We start from the raw sequence: 15073 nt of genomic DNA on the forward strand, positions 1-15073 counted from the left end.
TGTGCGTAATACTCATTAATGCAGGGTTTTCAATGTGCTCTCGTACACTGCCACCAGGTGGCTCAAGTCAGAATTACAGTGAACACGCCATCCATTTAGCTATGGCTTGAAATGAAACTTTTGATGACCAGTTTGTATCAATGATGGCTATATCTGTGTGAGGGAAGGCCAGGGCTGTAGTCGTGGCTGAGACTATCTGTTTACACATGCCCTGGCCTCCCGCCACATGCACACAATGTCCCCTTTTTAGCGTACCTTCAGCTACATCATCTGCACCATCAGGGTCCCATCTGAGCAGCCGAAGTTCTGCTGCAGGTGTTGTTGCACAAATAGAGACAGAGTCCATGTTCAACTTAAAAGAGATAACTTCAATGGTTTCTTCTCTCAGCACATCCATGTCTTTTACAGCATCAACATTAGGTTCCTCACAGAATATTTCCTTCGCTTTCCCTGTGCTTTTCAATGTGTTCCCGGGACGTCCCGTCCCACTCGGTATCGCGGCGTCCACCTTGACTACCTTTAGAAGTTCCCTTGTCCGCTTAGCCACAGACACAAGGGCATCAGCCCAAGTAGCAAGCTGCAATATTTTCTGAGCGACCTTACTGTCCTGCTGGGACTCTTGCGGAACTCCTGCTCTCGCTACCACTGCTGTCACTGCTTCATGCACTGCTGCTGTCACTGCTTCTTGCACTGCTGCAATTCTGGCTCGCTGACCCTAGATGGCTGTGCTTCTTTCTTCGAGCGTTGCCCTGATTGCCCCGGTTGTGATGTCCCGGGCTGTAGAGCCCTACGGGACTGCCTGGGCTCTCTGGCCTCCTGGCCTGTCTCAGCTCCCAGGCTCCACTGACTACAAAAAGGAAGCTTACTACACTTATCCCAGTGGGCTCCTCCTACATTAACTATTTACTAGGCCTATGCTATGTGCTCCTAATGCGCCCCCTCTAGTGGCCCCAACAGTTTACTACGCTTGCCCTTATTCACAATATACACACAGCAACAATAGGTAAATAACGTTATGTACATAGCAGCATTAGATAGTAAATATACACAATTATCAGCTGTATAATAACATGTGCTCATACAGCAAAACAAGATTTTTATTAACCCCTTTCTAACATTAGACATACTATCCCATCGAGGTGGTATGGGCCCGTATGACCAATGACAAGATATTATGTCTAACGCGATCAGCCACGCTCACGGGGGGAGCGTGGCCGATCGCGGCCGGGTGTTAGCTGACTATCACAGCTGACATCCGGCATTATGTGCCAGACCACTCTTGGCACATTAACCTCCGGAACAACGGCGATCAAACATGGGAAGCGTCATAGGGAAGCATTGCGCAGGTAGGGGGCACCCCGCGTGCTTCCCTGAGACCCTTGGAGCAACGCGATTTGATCTTAAATATAAAATATAGAAAATATTCTTTGCAATAAAAAGCGTCTTTTAGTGTGTGACAGCTGCCAAACATAAAAAGTAAATGAAACCCCCCATTATCACCACCTTAGCTAGGGAAAAATAATAAAATAAAAAAATGTATTTATTTCCATTTTCCCATTAGGGTTAGGGTTAGGGCTAAAGTTAGGGTTAGGGTTGGGGCTAAAGTTAGGCTACTTTCACAGATCAGGCTTTTTGTTTCAGGCAGAATCCGGCCAATGTTAGAAAAAACGGATCCATTGCAAATAGTGAAAAAACTGATGCATCCGTTTTTCTGCCAGATCCGGTTTTCATTTTTAACATTATTGACCTTCTGGAAGAGAGAGAGAGAGAGAGAGAGAGAGAGAGAGACCCCAGAACGGAAAATCTGCATGATTTCAATAGAAAAAGCTTTGAAAACCGGATATGGACGCCAGATTCAATATTTCACATGTCCATTTCACGCATTTTTGGCAGGTTCCGTCACTGTGCACTTTTTTCGCCGCACAAAAAAAATCCATCTGGATGTTTTCTCCGGCCAAAGGAAACGACTATTTGGACGGATCCGGGAAAAAGGATGAAACGTCTGGCCATCAGATGCAATCCGGCGCTAATACAAATCTATGAGAAAAAACGCATCCGGCGTTAAAAAAACGGATCCATTTTTTTCAAAAATTGCCGGATTGTGCCTGAAACAAAAAGTCTGATGTGTGAAAGTAGCCTTAGGGTTGGAGCTAAAGTTAGGGTAAGGCTACTTTCACACATCAGGTTTTCACTGTCAGGCTCAATCCGGCTAAATTTAAAAAAACTGAATCCGGCGAATGTTGCCGCCGGATCCAGTTTTTTCCCATAGACTTGTATTAGTGCCGGATTGTGCCAGATGACATTGTGTTTCGTCCATTTTTCGCCAGATCCGGAAAATCTTCCGTTTCCGGTTTCTGGAAAAAACGTCCATAGCAACGTTTTTTGTCTCCGGCGAAAAAGCCGGAAGCGCCGAATCCGGCTGTTTGCTAGAATGGAAGCCTATGGGAGCCAAAGGGTGCCGGATCCAGAAAATGATGGCTAGGATAGTGGTGGTGTATGATGAGTGCGGGGCACGTGTTTGATGAGGGGAAGGGGTGGGGAAAACCCAGAGGAGTGGCGTGCTTGTAAAAAAAATTTTCTTCTAACTTTATGTGTGCACATTGCATCTAGCCAATCAGGAAGCAGGAAACATCAACATAGTCCCAACACAATGACTTGTGTCATTGTCCATTGTCACATGTCCATCTCTATATAAATAGCGGCCACCTTGTTTTAGCACTATTTTGTCAATATAACATCGCAGAGAGGCTGCTCTTGACGCTTGGCCTGGGTGTTGATAGATTTTAGCTAGTTAGCTAGGCAGTTGTTTCTAAGTCAGATACAGTAGTTTAGATAGCCAGTGTTCTCTGTGGTTATGAAATCAACCTTCCAGCAGATTTTTTTTGTGCCATTACTGAGGTCCACAGACAAAGATAGCAGGGCACATTTCATAGAAGTGTTTTGTGCACTGCTTCTGTTGTACTTTATGCATGAGTAGACCTTTTTAAATCTTAGTTTTTCAATTGCTAAGTGCGATGCAGTAAGGCATATCTCCCCTTGTCATTTAGTGGTGGTGAAATTCAGCTGTCTGCATAGCACATGCAGATTAAAAAAAAACAATTATCTGTAGCCAAACATGATACAGCCCGCCATATCCCATTTTGTGGCGGTGAAATTGTTTTGTCTACAGAGCTGTTGCACAGCACAAAAAAACATTTTTGGGAAGTTACTAGCATGATTCATCACACCATATCTCACCTTGTCATTTAGTGGCGGTGAAATTAAGCTGTCCGCAGAGCTTATGCAGATTAAAAAAATAAAAATTCTGTTGCTAAACGTGATACAGCCCGCCATATCCCACCTTGTAATTTTGTGGGGGAGAAATTGTTCTGTGTATAGAGCTGTTGCACAGTAAAATAAATTATGTGAGCAGTTGCTAAAGTGATTGAGCACGCCATATCCCACCTTGTCATTTAGTGGCGGTGAAATTCAGCTGTCTGCATAATTCATGCAGATTAAAAAAACAATTGTTTCTGTTACAAAGGTGATACAACAGGCTAGATCTGAGTTTGAAATAGTTTTGAGCATAAATTCAATTGTATACTGGCCTTATCCTCAGTTAAAAAAAATCTTCTACTGTTAGTAATGTTATACAGCAGGCTAGATGTCAGTTTGAAATTTTTGGATGCTGATATTATTCTCCATACAGGGCTATACATGATAAAATCAAAATTGGTTCTGTTACTACCATGCTCCAAACATTTGGCCACATCTTAGGTTGTAATTTTTTGTGCTCAGATTCTGCTGTAGCCAAGGCTAATTTTTTTCTGTTACTACCGTGCTACATAAAGCAAACCACATTTTATCTTTTAATTATTTTGTGCTGGTATTTATTTATTATGATTTGCTTATAGCTCTGGGAAAAATTAAGGGACCACTGCAAAATATGGCCATGTGAGGGCTTATTTGCGGGACGAGTTGTGCTTTTGAACAACACCATTGGTTTCAGCATGTCGTGTACTCGAAAATGGGAGGAAAAAAATTCCACTGGCGGTGAAATTGCAAAAAAAGTTAAATCCCACACTTGTTTTTTGTTCACGAGTTCATAGGCGCCAAACATGTCTAGATTCTTTTTATCTAAGTAAAAAAAAATTCCAAAGTTAGCTAAAAAAAATTGCGCCATATTCCGATACCTGTAGCGTCTCCATTTTTCATGATCTCGGATTGGGTGAGGGCTTATTTTTTGAGCGCCGAGCTGGCGTTTTAAATGGTACCATTTTGTGCAGATAGGATCTTTTGATCTCCCGTTATTGTAGTTTAATGCAATGTAGCAGCAACCAAAAAAATGTAATTCTGGTGTTTTGATTTTTTTTCTCGCTATCCCATTTAGCGATTAGGTTAATCCTTCTTTTTGATAGATTGGGCAATTTTGTACGCGGCGATACCAAATATGTGTAGGTTTGATTTTTTTTTTTATTGTATTATTTTGAATGGGGTGAAAAGGGGGTGATTTGAACTTTTATATTTTTACTTTTTTCATATTTTTTAAAAACTTTTTTTTACTTTTGGCATGCTTCAATAGCCTCCATGGGAGGCTAGAAGCTACAACAACTTGATTGGCTCTGCAACATAGAGACCTCTGGTTGTCATACCGACGCACCGCTGATCCCCGATCACATGGCGGGGTCAGCGGTGCCCGTATTTTCGGCCCGATGGTCGGAAGTGTGCGTTAAATGCCGCTGTCAGCATTTGACAGCGGCACTTAACTAGTTAATAGGCGTGGGCAGATCGCAATTCAGCCTTCGCCTACTGCGGGCACATGTCATCTGTTGAAAACAGCTGACATGTTGCGGCTTTGAGGTGGGCTCACCGCCGGACGTTGGATGTACCATCCGGTCCGATGTCAAAAAGGGGTTAAGGATGGAGGCAACATGACGCTCACTGTGTCCCTCTGCTAGAGCTGTTAGTAAATCCAGAATTGAGCCCTTCTTTTCCTCACTTAAGACTTTTGTTTTCAACTCCTTTGGTATGGCTAAAAGTTATTTTTTCATTCCTATTACTTTTGGGATATTACTAGCACTTGCTTTGCCATCCAGCTTGTCCAACTTCAAGAGCATTGTGAACACCACAGCAGTGTGTTTTATACTTACCTTCGTTCAATAAGATTTGGTTCAAGTGATCACATTAAGTAGAATGAGGTGTACACTGGATGGAATTCAACTGACACTGGAATGGAATGGATGTCAGACATGTAGAGAAGCTGATTTTTATAAAACTGTGCAGTGGTCTCTTAATTTTTGCCAGATCTGTATGTAGCGCTATCTTATATTGCAGCGCTTTACATACATTATCCCCAATGGGGCTCACAATATAAATTCCCCATCAGTCTGTCTTTGTAGTGTGGGAGAAAACCGGAGTACCCGGAGTAAACCCACGCAAATATGGGGAGAACATACAAACTCCTCGCAGATGTTGTCCTTGGTGGGATTTAATCCCAGGACCCCAGCGTTGCAAGGCTGCAGTGCTAACCACCGAGCCACCATGCTGCCTTCTTGTGGTATTGTGCTGGTATTGTGCTCCAGCCAGGATTTCACATTTCACAATATAAATTATTTGTGCTAATAGAATGGTCCTTAAACCATGCCACATGCCAAGCATTGGACTTAGAACAGTATTTCTTGCTTAAAGTTTGATCAGACAGGAGTTTAGAGATATTTGTTAACCCTTCCGCATCCTGCTCTGCTTCCTCTTCTTCCTCCGGGACCATAACCACCTTCTCCCACAGACTATTCAAAGTGTGCTCCAGCATGTAGATGACAGTAATAGTGATGCATATGACGGCATCATCAGCGCTAACCATCTTAGTAGCCATTTTGAAAACGTGTAGAAGGTTGCAGAGGTCCTTCATCTGTGTCTGCTCCGCACCAGATCTCGGCGCTACTGCCACAGTCACTGCAACATGCGCAGAGTTGAATTCCACATTGCATATCAACTGGTTAACCTGTAGGCCGAAAGATCTCTATACCAACTTGAGTGGAATGGAGGAAGTAAGCACACAACGACAGTGGTTTCTGCATAAGCGATTCCAAGCTGCGACAGTGTCTGAGAAAATGCCCTACCATCACGTTGAGGATGCGAGCCATCCAAGAGATGTGTGTTGAGGTTGCCCGGTGTAGGCCCAACACAAGGATGGCAGCATTATGGCACACGGCTTTCCCTGGCTCCAGGTTGAGAGAAGAAAGCCATTGCTCAAATTCAGCATGGATAGCTGTCCACAGCTCTTGATCTGTATGACTGCGATCTCCAAGGCATATTACTTTAAACACTGCCTGATTGCGGTGTGCCCTGGCTGCACAATACGGAGCAGGGGGAATTTCTCTGCAGTGTTGGAATGTGTGTCTCATTAAGGCAGGGGTTGAGGGCGCAGAAGGAGGTCCTAGAGCAGGTGGAGGCAGAAGCACGGGAGGAAGTTTTAGATACAGAGGTTTGTCCTGCAAGCCCTGGGGATTCCAAGACTTGGTGTCTAGTGACACCTTGATGTCTAGTGCTTTAGTTCTCCATCCCCTGGTGTGTACTAGTTTAGTTCTCAAACCTAAGCTGTTTAGTAGTTTAGCTCTTCAACTCCTGTTGTCTATTAGTTTAGTTCTCCATGTTCTGGTCTGTATTTGTTTCGTTCTCCAACCCTAGCTGTTTAGTAGTTTAGTTCTCCAACCCCTGTTGTCTATTAGTTTAGTTCTCCATCTTATGGTGCACAGTGGTTTCGTTAGCTAACTTTGGGTATTTAGTAGTCTATTTCACCAAGCCCTTTTGTCCAGTAGTTTAGTTCCCCTTGTTATGGTGTGTAGTGGTTTAGTTCTACATCCCCAAGCACCCTGCAAACTTTGGAGATTCCAAGACTTGTGGAGCAGCCCCTTCCCTGACTGCGCCCATAGCCACCAGGGTCACCCAGTGCCCAGTCAGCGAGATGTAACGCCCCTGTCCATGCTTGCTCGTCCAGATGTCAGTGTTGAAATGCAACCTGGCAGACAGAATTTTTCAGGGAACAGGTGATGTTGTCTGCGATATGCTGGTGTAGCGCAGGCACATCTTTCTTAGAGAAGTAATGGTGACTGGGCAACTGGTAATGGAGGATTGGGATGGCCATCAGCTTTCGGAACCCATCTGTATCCACAAGGCAGAAAGGTTGCATTTCCGTGGCCAACAGTTGGATTAGCCATCCATTATTCACAAAGATCACAGACCGTGAGTCATGCAGAACCACCTGCAGTGATCTTTGGAGTTAAGATCTCTCAGCTGACCCCTATCATCCAGACAATTACATGATTGGGCAACAATCAACTGAGGAGGCAGCAGGCTGTTCACAATAAATAGTTATCGGAAAACTAATAGTGAGCGTATGGCATATCAACCTCCGGATTACAATGCATGTGTATATGTGATATACCGCCGTACAATCATTGCTATCTCCACCCACGATAACCCCACACTCCTTGCTGCCACCACCAATCCTGTTTTTTTAAAAATAAATAAATACAGGCCCAATGGATGCCACTCTTCCCTGGAGGTTCACACCATCAGGGTGTTCCATCACCTCTCTCTCAAAGTAGCGGTCATATACCATCCCCCAGGCTCACCCACCTACTTCCTTGACCACTGCCTTGCTGCCACACTTCATGTCCTCAGAATTGCCAACACTTATCTTGGGAGACTTCAACAGCCCCACCTCCCCAAGTGCATCCCAGCTTCTATCTCTAGCCACTTCTTGTGGCCTCTCACAACTTTCAACCTCTGAGACACACAAAGATGGTAACACCCCTGATCTGGGCTTTGTCATGCTCAGTTCAATCTACTACCTTGATAACTCACCTCTTACCCTTTCTACCCCATGAAATTAGGAGTAGCCACAAGTTACACATTTTTAAGTGCTCCTTAAAAACTCATCTGTTTAGGGTGGCCTATCACGTTCCCTAATCCAAGTCCTTTTTATATATATAGCCTATTCTCTACTTCGCTGAACAAAATTCACCAAGAAACTCAACCATATCCAAAAGCCTCATGCAGCCTTTATCTACCCCTATTTCCTCAAGATGGCTGGATCATCATTGTAAATAAGCACCTGTATACAGTGTCACCTCCACCTCATTGCAGATTTTAAGCTCTGAAGAGCAGGGTCATCAATAAAGGTTATTATTATTATTAGTAGATTGAAGATGGTGAAGCTCAAGGTCTTAGCTTAGTTATGTGTAGGAGGAAACAATCTTTTACGTAACCACAACTGCAGAAATGAGGGCTGGCTGCTGTGCTGACAGAGGGTGGAGTAGGCTGAACAAAACAAGCTGCTGGACTGTGAGAGAGGTGCAGGAGGAGATATTACAGTGAATTGAGAAAGATGGGGTGTGCTTGGTATTGGAGATCAGTCAAAAACAGCAGGTATGTCCACTTCCGCAACAGCTGACGGGCTTTCACTCACCCCAACTGTAGCGGGTAAACAAGTAGATGTTCTGCGGCTGGAGAACTGTGTGAGAGCACTTGCCACAGTGAGGGAGGAAGAAGCAGAAGATGCTGTTGATGGCGTGAATGGTGGTTGGTGAGACCCACTAGTCTGAATTTTAGCACAGTGATGATCCCAGATTAACATATGTTGATAGTGCATGTGCCAATTCATGCATGTTACATAGTTATTAAGGTTGAAGGAAGACTGTAAGTCCATCTAGTTCAACCCATAGCCTAACCTAACATGCCCTAACATGTTGATCCAGGGGAAGGCAAAAAAACCCCATGTGGCAAAGAGTAACTCCACCATGGGGAAAAAAATTCCTTCCCGACTCCACATACGGCAATCAGACTAGTTCCCTGGATCAACGCCTTATCAAGGAATCTAGTGTATATACCCTGTAACATTATACTTTTCCAGAAAGGTATCCAGTCCCCTCTTAAATTTAATTAATGAATCACTCATTACAACATCATACGGCAGAGAGTTCCATAGTCTCACTGCTCTTACAGTAAAGAATCCGCGTCTGTTATTATGCTTAAACCTTCTTTCCTCCAGACGTAGAGGATGCCCCCTTGTCCCTGTCTCAGGTCTATGATTAAAAAGATCATCAGAAAGGTCTTTGTACTGTCCCCTCATATATTTATACATTAACATAAGATCACCCCTTAGTCTTCGTTTTTCCAAACTAAATAGCCCCAAGTGTAATAACCTATCTTGGTATTGCAGACCCCTCAGTCCTCTAATAACCTTGGTCGCTCTTCTCTGCACCCGCTCCAGTTCAGCTATGTCTTTCTTATACACCGGAGACCAGAACTGTGCACAGTATTCTAAGTGTGGTCGAACTAGTGACTTGTATAGAGGTAAAATTATGTTCTCCTCATGAGCATCTATGCCTCTTTTAATACATCCCATTATTTTATTTGCCTTTGTAGCAGCTGCCTGACACTGGCCACTGAATATGAGTTTGTCATCCACCCATACACCCAGGTCTTTTTCATTGACAGTTTTGCCCAGAGTTTTAGAATTAAGCACATAGTTATACATCTTATTACTTCTACCCAAGTGCATGACCTTACATTTATCCCCATTAAAGCTCATTTGCCATTTATCAGCCCAAGCTTCTAGTTTACATAAATCATCCTGTAATATAAAATTGTCCTCCCCTGTATTGATTACCCTGCAGAGTTTAGTGTCATCTGCAAATATTGAAATTCTACTCTGAATGCCCCCTACAAGGTCATTAATAAATATGTTAAAAAGAAGAGGGCCCAATACTGACCCCTGTGGTACCCCACTGCTAACCGTGACCCAGTCCGAGTGTGCTCCATTAATAACCACCCTTTGTTTCCTATCCCTGAGCCAGCTCTCAACCCACTTACACATATGTAGTAGTTAAATTATTCCATTTTTTTTAACTCTACTTTGTTGTTTTTAACAAAGATGGCAGATAACGTGAGTTGTGTCATTTTTTGCAGTCTGAAAAAAAGACCCAGGCTAGGCAACTGCAAACCCGCAAATGCTGCTGGCCACTGACAGAGTTGGGTCTGAGGATGCAGTGCTTGTTGTGGTTACAAAACACTGTCGGTGCTTGAAGCTGCAAGGTAACCTCCTCGTCTTCCTCCACCTCCTCTGCTGAGCTACTCAGCTGCATGCCTCTGGGTTTACACCAAGTGGGATCTACTACCTCATCATCATCCTCTCTGTTTTCAAATTCCTTGCCCTGAGAGTCAACTGGATCGCCCCATCAGGGCAGCGGGGTACTCGGTACCGGGTCCTGCGGTTCACAGGGGGATGTCATGGTGGCTGATCCGGTCCGTGGCCCTGGGACGTCCGTATTAAAGGGAAAGGCCTTTAAGGGGAATGTTCATGACACCACCTATGGTATTCGGCCAGGGTGACTGATGCTGTTTTAAGGGGTCTGCTGGGGTGATGTTATGGCAGCTAGATGGTATACCTTCCCACAGGTGAAGTGTATCCCCAGGGCTTCCCAGTGTGTAGATGGTGAATGGTGAATGGCGTAGTGAAGAACGAGGACACAAGGTTGCAGTCTCTTTACCTTTACTGAAGACTTCAGCATCCACAGTCCAGGGCACCAGATCACAGAGCAGGCAGAGTCCGGCCGGTTTGAAGGCAAGTCCAGAGTCCCCTTGTCCAGGTGGAAATCAGTAGCCTTCCTCTAGCGCCGTGGTGTTGTAGTTCCTTACTGCCTAAGGCTTCACATAAGGTCCTCACAGATGAAATGTTTCTCTCTCTGTCCCCCGTATAGGATAGGACAAACCCGTACGACTGGTGGCTTGAGGAGGTTTATAGGGACTCTATCATGCCCCAGCCTCTAAGGGGTGCCACCGTGCCTCCTGGGTGTAGGGCGGACAGGTAACTTGAAATTAGCTGTCCTGCCGGTCTCTGGAGCAAGGCATAAAGGGTCCTTGCTCTCTCGGTGTTCCGGCTACCGGGATCTTGCGCCTCAGAAGGAGGCAGCCTGTGTAGGTCTGGTCCCCTTCTGGTATCCACTCCTTTGCTATGACTTCTTTCACCCTCTCTGCAATACAGTTCTCCTTCTGTGTCTCTTTCTGGGAGCTGCAGCTCTTAGGGCATGCACAGCTCCGTGTCCTTCTCCTTCGATCTCTGACAGGATCCCACCCTTGTCAGGGACCAACTACCTGAGCAGAGCTCAGCTAGCAACTAACTAACTTTCCCTACAGGCGACCAGTTTTACCTATGTGGGGAGTGACCTAATAAATAGGAGCAGAGCTCCCCCTGGTGGCCTGGAGTGTGAAATGTGCTGCATGTTTGGTTTGTCTGGATGCAGTTGTCCTTCTTTGCCACCAAACGTAACATTACTCTCCCCTAGAGGAAAATTACATTACTGCAATGACCAGGACCCTGGGGCCCTGCACTACCGCCTCCTCTTCCTACACTGACAGCACAATACAGTCCGAGTACGCCTCAAGTATCTGAGTCTCATCAGGATCACCTCCATTCCCCGGGGTTAACGTCTGGTGATAAGGGTTTGGATTCTGCTCAAACCCTACTTTGTCCGGCCCTGGATCAAACTTAAAAAAAATTGGGCATCGGTGCAGATGATTTCCTCCTCTTGACCCATTGCATAGAATGTGGGATCAGCTCTGTGGTTCCCCACAGTCAGTTGGGCGGTTGGAGAGTTGTGGTGTGGGGGAAAACAAGGGTAATTATGGTGCCACCTCTGAGGACTATACTGTGCGTGTGATAAGATGGAGGAAGATGAGCCGAGGCACTTGATGCAGCACTTGCCATCTACTGGAGCACACCGTACTGCTGTGTGGCTGCCAAAGAAAGGGAGTGGAGAAGCCCATCCAGTAACAGAAGTTGTAAAAATGCTGTGCAATTGCTCACTGCAGCAAAAAAACCATCTTCTCATCTCTCATATCATACTTGTCTCACAACCCTAAACAGCTTTTCAGTACTTTCAATTCTCTCCTCCATCCACCAGCTCCCCTGCCTCTCTTCTCATCTCATCTGAAAACTCTTTCTACAAGCAGAAGATTAACAATGTGAGGCAAAGCTCTTGCTTAAAGTCCCCACAGCCCCTCTTCATAAGTACGCAACTCTCCTCCTCCAAAACCAACTTCACTATCACGGAAGATCAAGTTTCCTCTTTACTCTGCCAATCATATCTCACCACCTGTGAACTTGACCCAATACCGTACCACCTCATTTCAAACCTTAATACAGTCTTCATTCATCCTAAGCCTATTCCACCTCTTCCACCTGTCACTAACTACCTTGTATCTTCCCCTCCCGATTCACCACACCATTCCACTGAAACTGCCATGACAAAAGTCACCATTGACCTATTAACCGCCAAATCCAAGCGATGCTAGTTTGTTCTCCTCCTCCTGGACCTGGTATCTGTCTTTGACACAGTGGACCATTCCCTCTTACTACAGACTTTCTGATCTATTGGCATTACAGACTTGGCGCTATGTTGGATCTCCTCGTATCTAACAGACAGGATATTCAGTGGCTCCCACTCACACACCACCTCTTCATCTCTATGTGTCTGTGTTCTCCAAAGTTCAGTTGTAGGACTACTGCTCTTCTCCATCTACACATTCAGCCTGGGACAGTTCATGGAGTCTCATGGCTTTCAGTCTCACCTCTATGCTGATGACACACAGATCTACCTCTCTGGACCTGGTATGACCTCCTTACTAACCAGAATCCCATAATGTGTGTCCGCTAATTCATTTTTCTTCTCTGCTAGATTTCTAAAACAACATGGATAAAACCGAATTCATCATCTTTCCACCATCTTATTCATCCCCACAACTGACCTATCCATCAAAGTCAATAGCTGTCAGATCCAAGCCCTTTCCACTTGCTGCTGACTCCAACTCCAAAATACATCTGGGATCCGCACATTCCTCAACCATGAATCTACAAAAACACCAGTGCACGCCTTCATCATCTCCCGCCTTGACTACTGCAACCTCCTGCTCTGTGGCCTCCCTTATACCACTCTCGCACCCCTCCAATCTATCCTAAACTCTGCTGGCGGACTATTTCAGCTGTTACCCCGCTATTCCACAGCTTCTCGCCTTTGTCAATCCCTGTGCTGGCTCCCCGTTGCCCAGAGACTCCAGTTGAAAAGCCTAACTTTGGCATACAAAGCCATTGAACACCTATCTCCACCATACATCTGTGACCTAGTTTCCCTGAACTTACCTGGGCGCAACCTCCCATCCTTACAAGATCTCCTTCTCTACTTCCCACTTATCTCTTGTTGCCATAATTGCATACAAGATTGTCTGATCAACACCCGATCTAGCCCACACCTGCCAGCGCCCATCTGTTCAACATCTGGTCCAGCCTGCATCTGCCAGTGCCCATCTGTGCAACACCCAGTCCAGTCCACATTTGCCAGTGCTCTCCTGTTCCTCAGCTGATCCAGCCCGCACCTGCCAGTGCTCATCTGTCTAATTTTCGGTCCAGCTCATGCCTGCAAGAGCTCATCTGTCTAACAATCGTTTGAATCCGCACCTGCCAGTGCTTTTCTGTTCCTCAGCCGGTCCCATATGCACCCGAGGTTCCAGTGTCCCTACAGTCCCTGCCAGCATTCTTCTTCCCTCCTTCAGGCCATACCAGCCTACCCTCTCTAAGGGGTCAGCTGCCACCCTCTGTAGGTCAGCCCTGGAGAAGCACCTGGTGCCACCTCTTTGTCTCTCCTTTAGTGATGGTGTTGCCTGTTGCCGCTTATCCGAGGTCGGATTATGTAGGCCACCTAGTTACTCCCCTCCAGGCTTTCTGAGGGCCATGGCACAGTGGTTTCACCACCTTGCATGTTACAGTCTCCATCTGCTGTGTTGGCTGTAGTGGAAGAAGGGTTAGTCCCCATTATAATACTTATACTCTATTAAAATTGATGCCTTTGGTGGTGTCTGCTATTAATTTTTGTAAATGTGTAGACCCCTGGTTCAGTCTCTTTCATGTGTGTTGCCTGCAGCAGTAGGCCTCTGAGACCAGCAGGCCTCCACTACCTTTGAGTTAACTACCCGTGTTACTATCCTTACATTTTTCTGACAATCGTAGTTTATGAAACTGATATCCCTTTAATAAATGCTTCAGGAAAATTATAATTCCTAAAAAAATGTATCCTGAAGTGTTATTTACTTAAAAGGAATCTGTCACCTCATTTTTCACATATAAGATACGGCCACCACCATTAGGGGCTTATCTATAGTATTCTATATTGCTGCTGTAGATAAGCCCCCGATGTAACCTGAAAGATAAGAAAAACAAGTTAGATTATACTCACCCAGTGGAGGTCTGCAGCGGGCTGGATCCAATGGACGTCGCAGGTCCAGGTCCGGTGCCTCCCATCTTCATGCAATGACTTCCTCTTCCTTGCTTCTGTCATGGCTCCTGCGCAGTTGTATTTCTCTGCCCTGTTGAGGGCAGAGCAAAGTACTGCAGTGCGCAGGCACCGGGAAAGGTCAGAGAGGCCCAGCGCCTGCGCACTGCAGTACTTTGCTCTGCCCTCAACAGGGCAAATCAGTATGCCTGCGTATGACCCGCAACAGAAGCAAGAAAAAGGATGTCATCGCATGAAGATGGGAGGCACCGGACCCAGACCCGCGACGCCCTTCGGACCCGAACAGAACCGGGACCGCCCCTGGGTGAGTATAATCTAACTTGTTTTTCTTATCTTTCAGGTTACATCAGAGGCTTATCTGCAGCATTACAGAATGCTGTAGATAAGCCCCTAATGGTGGTGGCCGCAGCTTATATGCGAAAAATGAGGTGACAGATTCCCTTTAAAAAACTCATTGTCTTTCAAAACCTCATAAACCTCTGTGTCAACATAGCCTAACACATTTATGGCTTATCTCCTGGACATACTAAAATTCTTAGAGATGTTATAGATAGGAATACCCTGTCATCTACAAGTAGTGTGACTGCATATATTCCTATGCAACAGTCACGCTCGGGTCAGGAGAGCCGACAGCCATAGCGTTGCGATCCTCTTCTGAGGTATACAGCTGTCTGACTCTTATCCAAGTCTGATTTTGATATAAAATAAAAAAAGCCGAGCTGTGACAACTCATATGTCGCTTGCGA

The sequence above is a fragment of the Ranitomeya variabilis genome, chromosome 4 (genome assembly GCF_051348905.1).
Source record: "Ranitomeya variabilis isolate aRanVar5 chromosome 4, aRanVar5.hap1, whole genome shotgun sequence".
NCBI lineage: Eukaryota > Metazoa > Chordata > Amphibia > Anura > Dendrobatidae > Ranitomeya > Ranitomeya variabilis.